Source organism: Zea mays, chromosome 4 (assembly GCF_902167145.1).
Source record: "Zea mays cultivar B73 chromosome 4, Zm-B73-REFERENCE-NAM-5.0, whole genome shotgun sequence".
Taxonomy (NCBI): domain Eukaryota; kingdom Viridiplantae; phylum Streptophyta; class Magnoliopsida; order Poales; family Poaceae; genus Zea; species Zea mays.
The window spans coordinates 166617552-166633920 of NC_050099.1; positions in this window are offsets into that span (position 1 = coordinate 166617552).

Consider the following 16369-nt stretch of genomic DNA (forward strand, 5'->3'; position numbering starts at 1 on the left):
AATACAAGGGAGTATATAATGATGGATGATTTCTTTTAGATAGGAAATAAGCATAATTCATCATCCATGAGTCACATAGACATGAAGTAAATTCCTTAACGTTAGTGCACATTAACAGAAAAGAGGAATGAGCACCTTTTTAATCATTTTTGATCAATCAAAGGAATTTTACTTTTTCATACTTATTATCATGACTTAGAAGCGCATCAATATGAGAATGGATATAGCAAAGGCATGAATTAGATTCTAATGAACAAGCACATTTATGAAAATGATATTGAATGCACACTTAGTTAATTTCGGTCCAATAAAGAATCTATTCCTCACAAGGGTAGAATATGATAATTTAGATTAAATACCCATTGAGATGGGAACCAAACTTAAGAAGATGAGTTCCCATACCTTTGCTTTTACCTTTCTTTCTTTGGGTGAAGATCAACCCATGAGACTTGTGCACTTTCTCTCTTGTAGATTTTCATAATTGAACTCAAGAGAAATGTTAGTAGCAACACAAGCTCTAGTTTCCATTTTTGTAATCATTTTGATAAGAAATGAGAAGCTAGATTACCAAAACATGGAAACTCCATAGCATGAACTAGATTATCCATCGATGATGTTATGCTCAATTTTAACTCATAAAACAAGCATAAATAATCCTTTGAGATTATAGGAATAAATCTAATTCATGATTTGGAAAGCGATAAATGTAAAAGAATCATATCCAATTTGAGCAAGTAAAAATACATCATAAAACATTTGGATTGATTTTTCTTTTCATGTTAGATTACATGCTTCCAAAGAGAAACTTATTCTCTACAAGTGAGACTATTTGGGTTACTTAGATAAAATCATTAGTCTCACTATTCTAGTTATAGAGAGAGTTTTCCATTTACAAGTGTTCTAAGGATTTGAATTCCTTACATGACACCTTATTCCTTTAAGAACATGAAATATCTCTCTATATCTAGAATCATGGCAATAACAAGATAATTAGAGGAAGAATATGCCATGACATACTAGCAATAAATTAAAGCATGTAGATTGCCATAGTATGGAAATGATGAATGTGCAATCTACCATATGAGAGGAGATTCTTCAAAGAATGGCAATATCAATTTAAAGACATTTGAAGCGCTACACATTTCTTATGTGACTACACAAGACACATAATAAAATACTTGCACTTTAAAAGCATAGAGGTTACCATCCTTCGACTTTCCTCCATGTTGTAGGCCTTGATTTTCCGCATAAGATAATTCTTTATTTCCTACAACATCAATAACTTCCTCGAGATGATATGAGTTTAAGATGTAGTAGTTTGAAGAATAACCTTGGGTCAATCACGGATAAAGATCATTGAAGATTTGATAGCTTGAGTTAAATTGAATTAATTTTCTCAAGCACCCCAAGGCTTCATACCATCTCCTTTTCCTACAAAGCTTGTCAAGGATACTTTGGTACCCATCGCTTGATGGGTCCATCATGGTTAGTCAACAAAGATCTAGGAGCCCAAATGTCCTTTGTGTTAGCACTAGGTAAACTCATTACCTTTCTAGCACAAGTTGCAACTTTGGGTTGACTAGTTACATGAGAATTAATTGACAAGCTAGGAGTAGGATTGTTACCAATGGGACAATCCCTGCATTGATGTCCCTTCTTACGGCATGTGTAGCAAAGGCGTTTTTCAAGTTTTGAAGTTTTCTTCTTTTCTTGTTTGTTGCTTGCTACATGGTTAGTAAAAACTTTCTTTTCTAACCCTATGCCTTTTTGTTTTAAATGGGGACAAGATCTAAGCAAGTGTCCCTTCTTGGAGCATTTAAAACAAAGTCTATCATCCTTGTTAATAATCAAGCCATTTTTAATGTAGGGACATGACCTAATCAAGTGCCCCTCTTCAAAGCATTCACTACACCTCTTAATGTGAAGTGTGGCTTGATCATTACCTTGGATGTTACCTTTTGTGGAGGCGTGGTTGAGGCTTTTGGAGGAGGTGTTGAATTTCATCTTTTGTTTCTTCCTCTTGGCAATCCTCAAATTCTTGACATTTTCTTCAAGGGATGTAGTGCATGCCACGGTTGTTCCCGTCTCAAGCTTCTTCACCATGTGATCACAGTTATCTTGAGAAGGTTGGGCGATGCATTTCCCTTTTAGTTGTGTCAAGCTCATCTTCAGCCTCTCATTTTCTTCCTTGAGCTTTTGATATGAATCATCGTTTGTTCCTGCAAATTCTAGCTCAAAGGAAGATTTGCTTGTCGACGGACAACAAGCATTAGCACATGGTAATATAGTATCAATTTGAATACATGTGCATGAGTGAGGTTGTTGAGATTTCAAGTTTTCTATCACAACCTCATGAGCAATGTTTAATATGATATGATCATCTCTAAGATTTTCATGAGAGCATAGGAGCATATCATATTTTTCTTGAAAAGCTAGATTTTCAACCTTTAGCTTTTCTACTTGGTCCTTAAGCAAGGTATTCCTATTTACTAATTGAGCGATACAATGTAAAGTGTTATCTTGCTCAATTGAAATAGTTTCATACCTTTGGACCAAATCAACATGAGAGCATTTTAGCTCCTCATGTTCTTTAGTCAACTCGTCAAAGCATTGCATCTTCATTGAGAGAATACTTTCTAGCCTTTGACGAGCTTCGCCTTGCTCTCTCGCTCTTTCTAGAAGCTTGAGCATGACTGCCTTATCTTCTTGGCTTAGGCGAGCGTAGAGTTGCACAAAGCTTCTTTCTTCCTCCTCATCCTCATTTGTGATTCCGCTATCATTTGTATTAGCCACACAACACATGTGGGAATTGAAATGGGAAGACAAACCTTTTGGAGAGGTGGATTCATCGTTTGGTCTCCACCGTTCATTTTCTTCTTCTTCCTTGCAAGGGTTAGTATCACAAATACCAAAGGAAGTAGAAGCACAAAATGAACTATCATGTTTGGACTTATTAAATTTGCTTTTAATTCTAGTCCAAATATCATGCACATCACAAATGGGTTTGTCATATTTTATTATGAAGGCATGATAATCTTCTTTGCTGAGGGATTTACTTAAGATGTCATAAGCTAGATAGTTTAAGCGTATACATCTTAAATCTTTTTTGGAGGCATTTTCCCTAGCATAGTTAGGAGGAATAATACTCTTGTCTAAAATTTGTTCTAATTGTGGGTCTACCGCTCTAAAAGCATTTATCACTCTAGTAGACCATGAATCATAATTAGAACAATCCGAAAGTAATATCTCAAGAGTTACCTCCTTGTTCTCCTGGGTCTTCTTGTTCTTTTGGGATCTTCTACGAGCCATCACTTCGAGTTGTTAGACTCAAGATGAAGTGCCTAGCTCTGATACCAATTGAAAGTCGCCTAGAGGGGGGGGTGAATAGGCGGAACCTAAAAATTAAAATTTTATCCCCCAACTAGATCCCTGATTAGTGGTTAGAACAAGATATACAAATATCGGAGAATAGAAACTAAGTTCTTGCTTAAAAAGAGTATTGCTAAATAATGCGGAAGTGATAAATCAATACAACTAGTAAGTTATACAATAACAAAGCAAGAAGCCTTAGATGAGAAGAGCACTAGGACAAGTTCTTTCTTGCAACGTGTTGCTTCACTAAATGGGAATTTAACTTGAAGCAAAACCAAATGATATTAGCAAATAAAGGTGCAAGAAAACTTAGAGCAAGAGAAAACAAACAAATCACAAGCAATAAAAACAATGGACACGAGTGATTTGTTTTACCGAGGTTCGGCCCTCGAAGGCCTAGTCCCCGTTGAGGAGTCCACTTAAGGACGGGTCTTTTTCAACCCTTTCCCTCTCTCCCCCGATCACACAAGGATCGGTGAGCTCTTCTTCTTCTCAAGGATCACTCTCGATCCCACAAGGACCACCACAATCTTTGGTGTCTCTTGCTAGCTTTTACAAGCCTCCAAAACTTTGGAGGAAGTTCAATGGGAGTCAAAACTCCACGCGCAAATGAACACAAAGATGAAGCACACACTATCTCTCGATGAATCTCACAAGGCACTAGTGCTAAACTCAAATGAGTAGCTCTCTTTTGCTTGCTCTCTCTTTTGTGGCACTTGTGTTGGTTGTAGTGGTCTAAATCTTGTGTATAGGATGGATCAATGAATATATGTGGTTGGGAGGGCTTGAGTATGTCAACTAGATGACTTGGAATGTTGCTTGGGCTCCCACCCCTTGAAGTGGCCGGTTGGGGTGGTATTTATAGCCACCAACCAAAATCTAGCCGTTGGTGAAGGCTGTCTGTCGTATGGTGCACCGGACAGTCCGGTGCACACCGGACATGTCCGGTGCGACAGCCACGTCACCGGCCGTTGGGGTTTCGACCGTTGGAGCTCTGACACTGGGCCCGCCTTAATGTCCGGTGGCGCACCGGACATGAACTGTAGCGTGTCCGGTGCGCCTGCTCCCGCGTGCCTGACGACTGCGCGCTTCTGGCGCGCATTAAATGCGTCTGCAGGTGACCGTTGGCGCGAAGTAGCCGTTGCCCCGCAATTACACCGGACAGTCCGGTGTACACCGGACATGTCCGGTGAATTATAGCGGAGCAGCCGTTGCAAATTCCCGAGGCTGCCAAGTTCCAGAGCCGCGTCCTCTTGGAGCACCGGACACTGTCCGGTGTACACCGGACAGTCCGGTGAATTATAGCGCGCCGGCTCTGGGAATTCCCGAAGGTGAAGAGTTTGAAGTCGGTCTTCCCTGGTGCACCGGACACTGTCCGGTGGTGCACCGGACAGTCCGGTGCACCAGACCAGGGTGCCTTCGGTTGGCCCTTTGCTCCTTTGTTGAACCCAATATTTGGTCTTTTTATTGGCTAAGTGTGAACCTTTGGCACCTGTATAACTTATACACTAGAGCAAACTAGTTAGTCCAATTTATTTGTGTTGGGCAATTCAACCACCAAAATTAATTAGGGACTAGGTGTAAGCCTAATTCCCTTTCAGTAATCCGAGCGGACGTCCGTGCCCCATTTGTTAGGGGTCGGCTAGAGGCCCAGAGGCGCGCCCAAAAGTACCTGCGGGTGATCTGCCAGACCCGGTCCCCTGTCGACGGGGTCCGAGGGCTCGATGCCTCCCTCTGATGGGATTCCGTTACAAGATCGTTCCCGCTGGTCTCAGAAATGTCCTATGGTACCTCGGGAGCGCAGCCCGAGCCTTGGTTATGTATCGAACGTACCCATGGTCATCCCTCGCTCTGTGTCTGAGGCGGCTGTGAACCCTTCGAGGGCCAGCCTTCGAACCCCTGATCAGTAGTGGACGCGGAGCCCGAGTGGCCTGAGGCGGCCGTTGAACCCTTCCGAGGGGCCGGCCTTCGAACCTCTGACCAGTAGTGGGTGTGGAGCCCACGCGCTCTGAGGCGGCTGTTAAACCCCTCCGAGGGGCCATCCTTCGAACCTCTGATCAGTAGGGAGGCTCGGAGCCTATTTCCTTCACGGAGAAGGATCCTTTTCGGGGTATCCCCCTTTCCCGGTCCCTGTTGTAAGAGAGAGAAAGAGGAAAAAGGAAAAGGATACGAAATCGAATGACGTGGCGTACCTTTTTTGACGCGGTCATTATGGCGAAGGCGAAGCGTCGCTCGCTTCCCCTGCCAGAGACGCCGATTGTCCTGCCGCGGAGTTAATGCGACGGGGCGAGTGGTTCGCGGGGCGGCCATTGCGCGTGCGCGAGCCGTTCGAGGAATGGAACACGGGCGCGTCGTCTTCACGCCGTGAGAGAGGGTTCTCTCGCTGCCCCCGGATGGGACGTAAGCTTGGCTGACGACGTGACCGCTGCTCCTGCCCGCCTGCCACCGCCATTACTGCCGGCCCATTTTTGGTCGTATTGACCGTCGCGCTAGGCTGGCGCTGCTGGGTCGTGCGCTGGGTCGCCTCGAGTCGCGGTACTGGTTCCGCAGTCGAGGAGGCGCGGTAGTGGTGCGAGTGGCGGTGCAGTTGCTTGCACGTAGCGACCGGCGCGCCGGTTGCATGACGCATGGGCCTAGGCCTCCATGCTGGGCGTGTTTGAAGTCGGAGAAGTGCGCCCACTTGGCGCGGTTGCATGCCGCCTGCATGGCTGCCCGCCCTTTCACCCGCTGGTCTGGGCGAAAGTGGAGGGACGCTTGTAACCGTTGGACGGTTGCATGCACCGCGCGCGGCGGTTTGGCTTCTTCTGCCCTGGGCTCGCTTGCATGACGCGTGGGACCCAGCCCCCGCGCCGTAGGGGGAGGACCTTGGAGCGTGTTGGAGAAGACTCAGCCCGTGACGGCTGGGGACGCAAGTAGGGAGAGTCGCCTTTAAATGGAGGGTGACCCCCTTGAAAGGCGACCATGTCTTCGCGCTCCCTTATGCATCGTGTCTTTCCACCTTCCGAGCCCCCGGACGGGGGATGCCCGCAGTCCTTCCGCCTTGTCGTTGGAGGAACGCAACTCTGTGGGAGTTGGTACCTTTCAGCCATTGTTCGGCTTCAAGGATTTTCATCAGTCAGCCCGGCTGCACCCCTCCGCCGGCGGTCACCCAAGATGGTGACCACCAGCCCCTGGATGGGGAGAGGCAAGTCGGGCTGTGATCTTGGTCCCGCCCTCAGCTTCAAGGATGTTCATCATCCTTGCTGGGGCGGAGAGCGAGGCGAGCCGGGGCTCTACCTCCCGTGCGGGCCGGCTGGCCACCTCCTCTTCCAGCTTCTAGTGGTGGAAACCATCCTCCAGCTCTGCGGAGGAGGCGTCCTCCAGCCATGCCGGGGAAGGCGAACTGTTGCTGCCCAGCTAGGATGCAACATTCTGCCCTCTTCCTTGCTTTCATGGCGAGGACGGGAGCGAGGACCTGCCGGTGCGCTTTGGAGCGGCCCGCTCTTTGGCTTTGATGGCTGGTTCGCGTCCCTTGAGCGCGAACGCGAACGAGAGCCTTCTGGTGGCCGCGTCCGTCCTGGGACCATGGATGCTGCTGCAGAGGTCGCAGGCGAGTCGCCTGGAACTCGTCGCCCCGCAGGCTCCCCGGTGTGGAGGTTGTTCATACCCGCGGGGACGAAACCAGAGTTCCGTTTGTAATGGCACCTTGAATGCCGGTCTTTTGTTAATTGTGGCTGTCGGGGCCTGAACGTGTATGTATTTTTGGCGCGGAGCCGTGTTTTTTCCTCATTTTCGAGCACTAAGACTCGCCTGTTGGTTGTCTGAACCGCTTCACCAAGCGTGAGTCACCCCGTGCAAAGGTGACGAGTGAGGTATCCGTATCCCGGAGGCGTAGGAGTCCCTCGGCTCGGTCGGCCTTGCTGTCCGAGGCTTCTCTTGCTTAGTTAAAGGAACCCCTCGGCCGCTCTTCGATGAGCCGAAGCCAGGGGTAGCGGTGTCAGCACGGACAGAGGCAGAGTTGGCTCGAAAAGAAGACTTGGTCGGCCGGAGCCTGGCCGGGTCGTTCGTTAGCGGGACCGACGCTGGAGTCGATCTGCCGAGGCCTCGGGCCGGGCTGATGTCTTCGGGGGACAGCTGGCCGAGGCCTCGGGGTGACCAGCCGAGCCGCCTGCTCGAGCCGAATTCTTGGAGGAGACCTGGGCGGCGATGGCCCGGGCGTGATGATGAAGTCGTCCTTCAGAGTGGAGATCCTCGGACCACGTCGCCATCGGAGGCTAGGTCGGACCTCGCCGAAGGTGTAGTCGATGCCGAGGGTGCTGCTCCCTTCAGCCGTCAAGATCCGAGCCTACAGGATCGGATTATCTTGTAGCGTGTGTTTTCTGCGGCCGCTGAGGCCCAAACACACCCTCGTCGTGTTGTAAAGCTGCGCTTCTTTTCCTCTTGTTTCGAGTATCTGGACTTTTTTCGGTAACAGAATTGTCTGTGCGAGCGAGAGTTGCTTTTCACGGAAGGTGATGAGTGAGGTATCCGTATCCCGGAGGCGTAGGAATCCCTCGGCTCGGTCGGCCTTGCCGCTTACGCGCGCTCTTGCCCGTCCATAGGATTCTGTCACCGACGCAGTCGAGAAGGTCCGAAAAATCGCTTCGGCAGAGGAGCTTTCGAACGTGAAGACTTGTTCGGTCCGCGGAATCACTTATCCGAACGTGAGTTACTTATCGCAGAAGGTGATGAGTGAGGTATCCGTATCCCGGAGGCGTAGGAGTCCCTCGGCTTGGTCAGCCTTGGCTGCTTACGTGTACTCCGTCGTTTTCAGGATCCACTTTCGAAGTAGTCGAAAAGCACGAAAGACATTCTGGCAGAAAGGATCTTTTTTCGAGGAAAAAATTCAACGCAGAGGGGGTTCCCCCCTTTTAGCCCCCGAGGGAGGGTCGAGCTTTGCCGAGGCAAGGCTGACCCTTCCTTGATGACTAAACTTTGCGTGGGAGCGAGGTATATGAACAACCTGAAAACATCTTAAGGGTAGAAGCGACGTAGCTGTTGGATGTTCCAAGCGTTGCTGTACACCTCGCCTTGGCTGTTGGCCAGCTTGTACGTTCCGGGCTTCAGAACTTTGGCGATGACGAACGACCCTTCCCAGGGAGGCGTGAGCTTGTGCCGCCCTCGGGCGTCCTGTCGCAGCCGAAGCACCAGGTCGCCCACCTGGAGGTCTCGGGACCGGACCCCTCGGGCGTGGTAGCATCGCAGGGACTGCTGGTACCGTGCCGAGTGTAGTAAGGCCATGTCCCGAGCCTCTTCCAGCTGGTCCAGCGAGTCTTCTCGACTAGCTTGGTTTCTTTGGTCAGCATAGGCTCTCGTCCTCGGGGAACCGTATTCTAAGTCTGTGGGCAAGATGGCCTCGGCCCCATAGACTAGAAAGAACGGCGTGAAGCCCGTGGCTCGGCTCGGTGTTGTCCTCAGACTCCAGACCACCGAGGGGAGTTCCTTCATCCATCGCTTGCCGAACTTGTTGAGGTCGTTGTAGATCCGAGGCTTGAGTCCTTGTAGAATCATGCCGTTGGCACGCTCTACTTGCCCATTCGTCATGGGGTGAGCCACGGTGGCCCAGTCCACCCAGATGTGGTGATCCTCGCAGAAGTCTAGGAACTTTCTGCCGGTGAACTGGGTGCCGTTGTCGGTGATGATGGAGTTCGGGACCCCGAAACGAAAGATGATGTTGGTGAAGAACGCCACCGCCTGCTCGGACCTGATGCTGTTTAGGGGTCGGACCTCGATCCACTTGGAGTATTTGTCGATGGCGACCAACAGGTGCGTGTAGCCCCCGGGTGCCTTATGCAAGGGGCCAACGAGGTCCAGACCCCACACAACAAAAGGCCAGGTGATGGGTATCGTCTGCAGAGCCTGAGCTGGCAGGTGGGTCTGCCTTGCGTAGAACTGACACCCTTCGCAGGTGCGGACAATTCTAGTGGCGTCGGCCACCGCCGTCGGCCAGTAGAAACCTTGTCGGAAGGCGTTTCCAACAAGGGCTCGAGGTGCTGCGTGATGGTCGCAAGCCCCCGAGTGTATCTCTTGCAGGAGCTTCTGACCTTCGGCGATGGGGATGCATCGCTGGAGGATGCCTGAGGGGCTGCGGTGGTAGAGCTCCTTCCCGTCTCCCAGCAAGACGAACGACTTGGCGCGTCGCGCCAACCGCCGAGCTTCGGCTCGGTCGAGGGGTAGCTCCCCTCGGTGGAGATATTGCAGGTATGGGGTCTGCCAATTTCGATTAGGCGTGACCCCGCTTCGCTCCTCCTCGACGCGCAGTGCCTCTCCCTCGGGGGCCGAGGGTACCTCGGGCTGAACCGAGGATGCCTCGGGCCGAGCTAAGGGTGCCTCGGGCCGAGCCGAGGGTGCCTCAGACTGAGCCGAGGGTACCTCGGGCTAGGCCGAGGGTGCCTCGGGCTCGGGCGTGTCGTCGATCTTGACGGAGGGTTGATGCAGGTCTCAGGAGAAGACGTCCGGGGGAACCGTTGTTCGCCCCGAGGCTATTTTAGCCAGCTCGTCCGCAGTCTCGTTGTAGCGCCGGGTGATGTGGTTGAGCTCGAGCCCGTAGAACTTGTCTTCTAGGCGCCGAACCTCATCGCAGTAGGCCTCCATCTTCGGGTCGCGGCAGTGGGAGTTCTTCATGACTTGGTCGATGACGAGCTGCGAGTCACCGCGAGCGTCGAGGCATCGGACCCCTAGCTCGATGGCAATCCGCAACCCGTTGACCAGAGCCTCGAACTCGGCCACATTGTTGGACGCCGGGAAATGGAGGCGTAGCACGTAGCGTAGGTGCTTTCCGAGGGGCGAGATGAAGAGTAGGCCTACGCCGGCTCCTGTCTTCATCAGCGACCCGTCAAAGAACATGGTCCAGAGCTCCGGTTGGATCGGAGCTGTTGGGAGATGGGTGTCGACCCATTCAGCCACGAAGTCCGCCAAGACCTGGGACTTGATGGCCTTCCGAGGGGCGAACACGATTGTTTCGCCCATGATTTCCACCGCCCACTTTGCGATTCTACCCGAGGCCTCTCGGCACTGGATGATCTCCCCCAGGGGGAAGGATGACACCACAGTTACCGGATGAGACTCGAAGTAGTGTCGCAACTTCCGCCGCGTCAGGATCACCGCGTACAACAGCTTCTGAACTTGTGGGTAGCGGATCTTGGTCTCAGACAGTACCTCGCTGATGAAGTAGACTGGCCTCTAGACGGGCAATGCATGCCCCTCTTCTCGTCTCTCAACCACAATCGCGGCACTAACCACCTGAGTGGTCGCGACGACGTAGATCAAGAGGGCTTCTCCGGCAGCGGGGGGCACCAAGATGGGCGCGTTTGTGAGGAGCGCCTTCAGGTTCCCGAGGGCTTCCTCGGCCTCAGGGGTCCAAGTGAAGCACTCGGCCTTCCTTAAGAGGCGGTACAGAGGCAGGCCTCTTTCGCCGAGGCGTGAGATGAAGCGGCTCAGAGCCGCAAGACATCCCATGACTCTCTGTACGCCTTTTAAGTCTTTGATGGGCCCCATGCTGGTGATGGCTGCGATCTTCTCCGGGTTGGCTTCGATGCCCCGCTCGGAGACGATGAACCCCAAGAGCATGCCTCGGGGCACCCCGAAGACACACTTTTCGGGATTGAGCTTCATGCCTTTCGCGTTGAGACATCAGAATGTCACTTCAAGGTCGGAAAGGAGGTCGGAGGCTTTCCTCGTCTTGACTACGATGTCATCGACGTAGGCCTCGACCGTCCGGCCGATGTGTTGGTCGAACACATGGTTCATGCACCGCTGGTACGTCGCGCCCGCATTCCTCAAGCCGAACGGCATGGTGACATAGCAGTACATGCCAAAGGGCGTGATGAAAGAAGTCGCGAGCTGGTCGGACTCCTTCATCCTGATTTGGTGATACCCAGAGTAGGCATCGAGGAAAGACAGGGTTTCACACCCAGCAGTGGAATCCATGATTTGATTGATGCGAGGCAGAGGGTAGGGAACCTTCGGACATGCTTTGTTTAGACCAGTGTAGTCTACACACATCCGCCATTTCCCTCCTTTCTTTCTCACAAGCACAGGGTTGGCAAGCCATTCGGGATGGAATACCTCTTTGATGAACCCTGCCACCATTAGCTTGTGGATCTCCTCGCCTATGGCTCTGCGCTTTTCTTCGTCGAATCGGCGCAGAGGCTGCTTGACGGGTCGGGCTCCGGCTCGGATGTCCAGCGAGTGCTCGGCGACATCCCTCGGTATGCCGGGCATGTCCGAGGGACTCCACGCGAAGACGTCAGCATTCGCGCGGAGAAAGTCGACGAGCACTGCTTCCTATTTGGGATCGAGCTCGGAGCCGATCCGGATCTGCTTGGAGGCGTCGCTGCTGGGGTCGAGGGGGACAGACTTAACCGTCTCCGCTGGCTCGAAGTTGCCGGCGTGACGCTTCACGTCTGGCACCTCCTTAGAGAGGCTCTCCAGGTCGGCGATGAGGGCCTCGGATTCGGCGAGGTCCTCGGCGTACTCCACGCACTCCACGTCGCATTCGAACGCGTGTTTGTACGTGGGGCCGACGGTGATGACCCCGTTGGGGCCCGACATCTTGAGCTTGAGGTAGGTGTAGTTGGGGACGGCCATGAACTTCGCGTAGCATGGCCTCCCCAGTACCGCGTGGTAGATCCCTCGGAACCCGACCACCTCGAACGTGAGGGTCTCCCTTCGGAAGTTGGAGGGTGCTCCGAAGCAGACGGGAAGGTCGAACTGTCCGAGGGGCTGGACGCGCTTCCCGGGGATGATCCCGTGGAAAGGCGCAGCGCCTGCCCGGACCGAGGACAGATCAACACGCAGGAGCCCGAGGGTCTCTGAAAGGGAATTAGGCTTACACCTAGTCCCTAATTAGTTTTGGTGGTTGAATTGCCCAACACAAATAATTGGACTAACTAGTTTGCTCAAGTGTATAGATTATACAGGTGTAAAAGGTTCACACTCAGCCAATAAAAAGATCAAGTTTTGGATTCAACAAAGGAGCAAAGAGTCAACCGAAGGCATCTCTGGTCTGGCGCACCGGACTGTCCGGTGCACCACCGGACAGTGTCCGGTGCACCACCGGACAGTGTCCGGTGCACCAGAGGACTCCAACTCGAACTCGCTACCTTCGGGAATTTCTCAGGCCAGCGCGCTATAATTCACCGGACTGTCCGGTGCGCCAAGGAAGAGCGGCCTCAGGAACTCGCCGGCTTCGGGAATCTCCAACGGCTAGTCCGCTATAATTCACCGGACATGTCCGGTGTGCACCGGACTGTCCGGTGCAACTCCGGAGCAACGACTATTCGGCGCCAACGGCTACCTGCGACGCATTTATTGCGCGCTCTGCGCGCGCAGAAGGCAGGCGCGCCCATACTGGTGCACCGGATAATGAACAGGAGATGTCCGGTGTGCACCGGACATCCAGGCGGGCCCACAAGTCAGGAGCTCCAACGGTCAGAATCCAACGGCAGTGATGACGTGGCGGGGGCACCGGACATGTCCGGTGTGCACCGGACTGTCTGGTGCGCCATCGAACAGACAGCCTCCACCAACGGTCAAGTTTGGTGGTTGGGGCTATAAATACCCCAACCACCCCCACATTCATGGCATCCAAGTTTTTCACTTCTCAACCACTTACAAGAGCTAGGCATTCAATTCTAGACACACCAAAGAGATCAAATCCTCTCCAATTCCACAAAAGGCTTTAGTGATTAGCGATAGAGATTTGCCGTGTTCTTTTGAGCTCTTGCGCTTGGATTGCTTCTTTTCTTTCTCACTTGCTCTTGTGATCAACACTCAATTGTAATCAAGGCAAGAGGCACCAATTGTGTGGTGGCCCTTGCGGGGAAGTTTTACTCCCGGCTTTGATTTGAGAAGAGAAGCTCACTCGGTCCGAGGGACCGTTTGAGAGAGGGAAGGGTTGAAAGAGACCCGGCCTTTGTGGCCTCCTCAACGGGGAGTAGGTTTGAGAGAACCGAACCTCGGTAAAACAAATTCGCGTGTCTCACTTCACTATTCGCTTACAATTTGTTTTGTGCCCTCTCTTGCGGACTTGATTATATTTCTAACGCTAACCCGGCTTGTAGTTGTGATTATTTTTGAGAATTTCAGTTTCGCCCTATTCACCCTCCCTCTAGGCGACTTTCAATTGGTATCAGCGCCCGGTGCTTCATTAGAGCCTAACCGCTCGAAGTGATGTCGGGAGATCACGCCAAGAAGGAGATGGAGACCGGCGAAAAGCCCACTACAAGCCACGAGAGCACTTCATCGGAAGAGTCCCGCACCAAGAGGAAGAAGAAGAGCTCCTCCAACAAAGGGAAGGAGAAGAAATCTTCTTCTCACCACAAAGAGAAGAAGGAGAGATCTTCCTCTCACAAGCCACATCGGAGTGGGGACAAGCACAAGAGGATGAGGAAAGTGGTCTACTACGAGACCGACACTTCATCAACATCGACCTCCGGCTCTGATGTGCCCTCCGTAACTTCTAAACGCCAAGAGCGTAAGAAGTTTAGTAAGATCCTCTTACACTATCCTCGTACATCTAGACATACTCCATTACTTTCCGTTCCATTAGGCAAACCACCAACCTTTGACGGTGAAGATTATGCTAGGTGGAGTGATTTAATGAAATTTCATCTAACCTCACTCCACAAAAGTATATGGAATGTTGTTGAGTTTGGAGCACAGGTACCATCCGTAGGGGATGAGGATTATGATGAGGACGAAGTGGCCCAAATCGAGCACTTCAACTCCCAAGCCACAACCATACTCTTGGCCTCTCTAAATAGAGAGGAATACAACAAGGTGCAAGGGTTGAAGAATGCAAAGGAAATTTGGGACCTCCTCAAGACCGCACACGAGGGTGATGAACTAACAAAGATCACCAAGCGGGAAACGATCGAGGGGGAGCTCGGTCGCTTTCGACTTTGCCAAGGGGAAGAGCCACAAGACATGTACAACCGGCTCAAGACTTTGGTAAACCAAGTGCGCAACCTCGGGAGCAAGAAGTGGGATGACCACGAGGTGGTTAAGGTTATTCTTAGATCACTCATTTTCCTTAACCCCACTCAAGTTCAATTAATTCGTGGTAATCCTAGATATACTCAAATGACCCCCGAGGAAGTTATCGGGAATTTTGTGAGCTTTGAATGTATGATCAAGGGCTCCAAGAAGATCAACGAGCTTGATGAACCCTCCACGTCCGAAGCACAACCGGTGGCATTCAAGGCGACGGAGGAGAAGAAGGAGGAGTCTACACCGAGTAGACAACCAATTGATGCCTCCAAGCTCGACAATGAGGAGATGGCTTTAATCATCAAAAGCTTTCGCCAAATCCTCAAGCAACGGAAAGGGAAGGATTACAAATCCCGTTCCAAGAAGGTTTGCTACAAGTGTGGTAAGCCCGGTCACTTTATCACTAAATGTCCATTATCAAGTGACAGTGACAGGGATAACGACAAGAAGGGAAAGAGGAAAGAAAAGAAGAGGTACCACAAGAAGAGGGGCGGCGATGCCCACGTGTGCCGCGAGTGGGACTCCGACGAGAGCTCCACCGACTCCTCCTCCGACGAGGACGCCGCCAACATCGCCGTCACCAAGGGACTCCTCTTCCCCAACGTCGGCCACAAGTGCCTCATGGCAAAGGACGGCAAAAGGAAGAAGGTAAAATCAAGATCCTCCACTAAATATGAAACCTCTAGTGATGAGGATGATGCTAGCAATGAGGAGGATAACTTGCGCGTTCTTTTTGCCAACCTTAACATGGAACAAAAGGAAAAACTAAATGAGCTAATTAGTGCCATCCATGAAAAGGATGACCTCTTGGATTCCCAAGAGGACTTCCTAATCAAGGAAAATAAAAAGCATGTTAAGGTTAAAAATGCTTATGCTCTAGAGGTAGAAAAATGTGAAAAATTGTCTAGTGAGCTAAGCACTTGCCATGAGACCATTAACAACCTTAGAAATGAAAATGCTAGATTAATTGCTAAGGTTGATTCTCATGTTTGTATTGATTCAATTCCCGATCTTAGAAATGATAATGATGATTTGCTTACTAAGATTAAGGAATTGAATGATTCTCTTGCTAGCCTTAGAGTAGAAAATGATAATTTGATTGCTAAGGCTAAAGATTTTGATGTTTGCAAAGCTACTGTTTCCGACCTTAGAACTAAAAATGATTTGTTGCATGCTAAGGTTGTTGAACTAAAATCTTGCAAACCCTCTACATCTAATGTTGAGCATGTTTCTATTTGTACTAGATGTAGAGATATTGATGTTAATGCTATTTATGATCACATGTCTTTAATTAAACAACAAAATGATCATATAGCAAAACTAGATGCTAAAATTGCCGAGCATAACTTGGAAAATGAAAAGTTTAAATTTGCTAGAAGTATGCTCTATAATGGGAGACGCCCGGGCATCAAGGATGGCATCGGCTTCCAAAGAGGAGACAACGTCAAACTTAATGCCCCTCCTAAAAATTTGTCTAACTTTGTTAAGGGCAAAGCTCCCATGCCTCAGGATAACGAGGGCTACATTTTGTACCCTGCCGGTTATCCCGAGAGCAAAATTAGGAGAATTCACTCTAGGAAGTCTCACTCTGCCCCTAATCATGCTTTTATGTATAAGGGTGAGACATCTAGCTCTAGGCAACCAACCCGTGCTAAGTTGCCTAAGAAGAAAATTCCTAATGCATCAAATGAACATAGTCTTTCATTTAAAACTTTTGATGCATCTTATGTATTGGCTAACAAATCAGGCAAAGTAGTTGCCAAATTTGTTGGGGGCAAACACAAGGGCTCCAAGACTTGTGTTTGGGTACCCAAAGTTCTTGTTTCTAATGCCAAAGGACCCAAAACCGTTTGGGTACCTAAAGTCAAGAGCTAAAATTATTTTGTAGGTTTATGCATCCGGGGGCTCAAGTTGGATACTCGACAGCGGGTGCACTAACCACATGACAGGGGAGAAAAGGATGTTCTCCTCATATGAGAAAAACCAA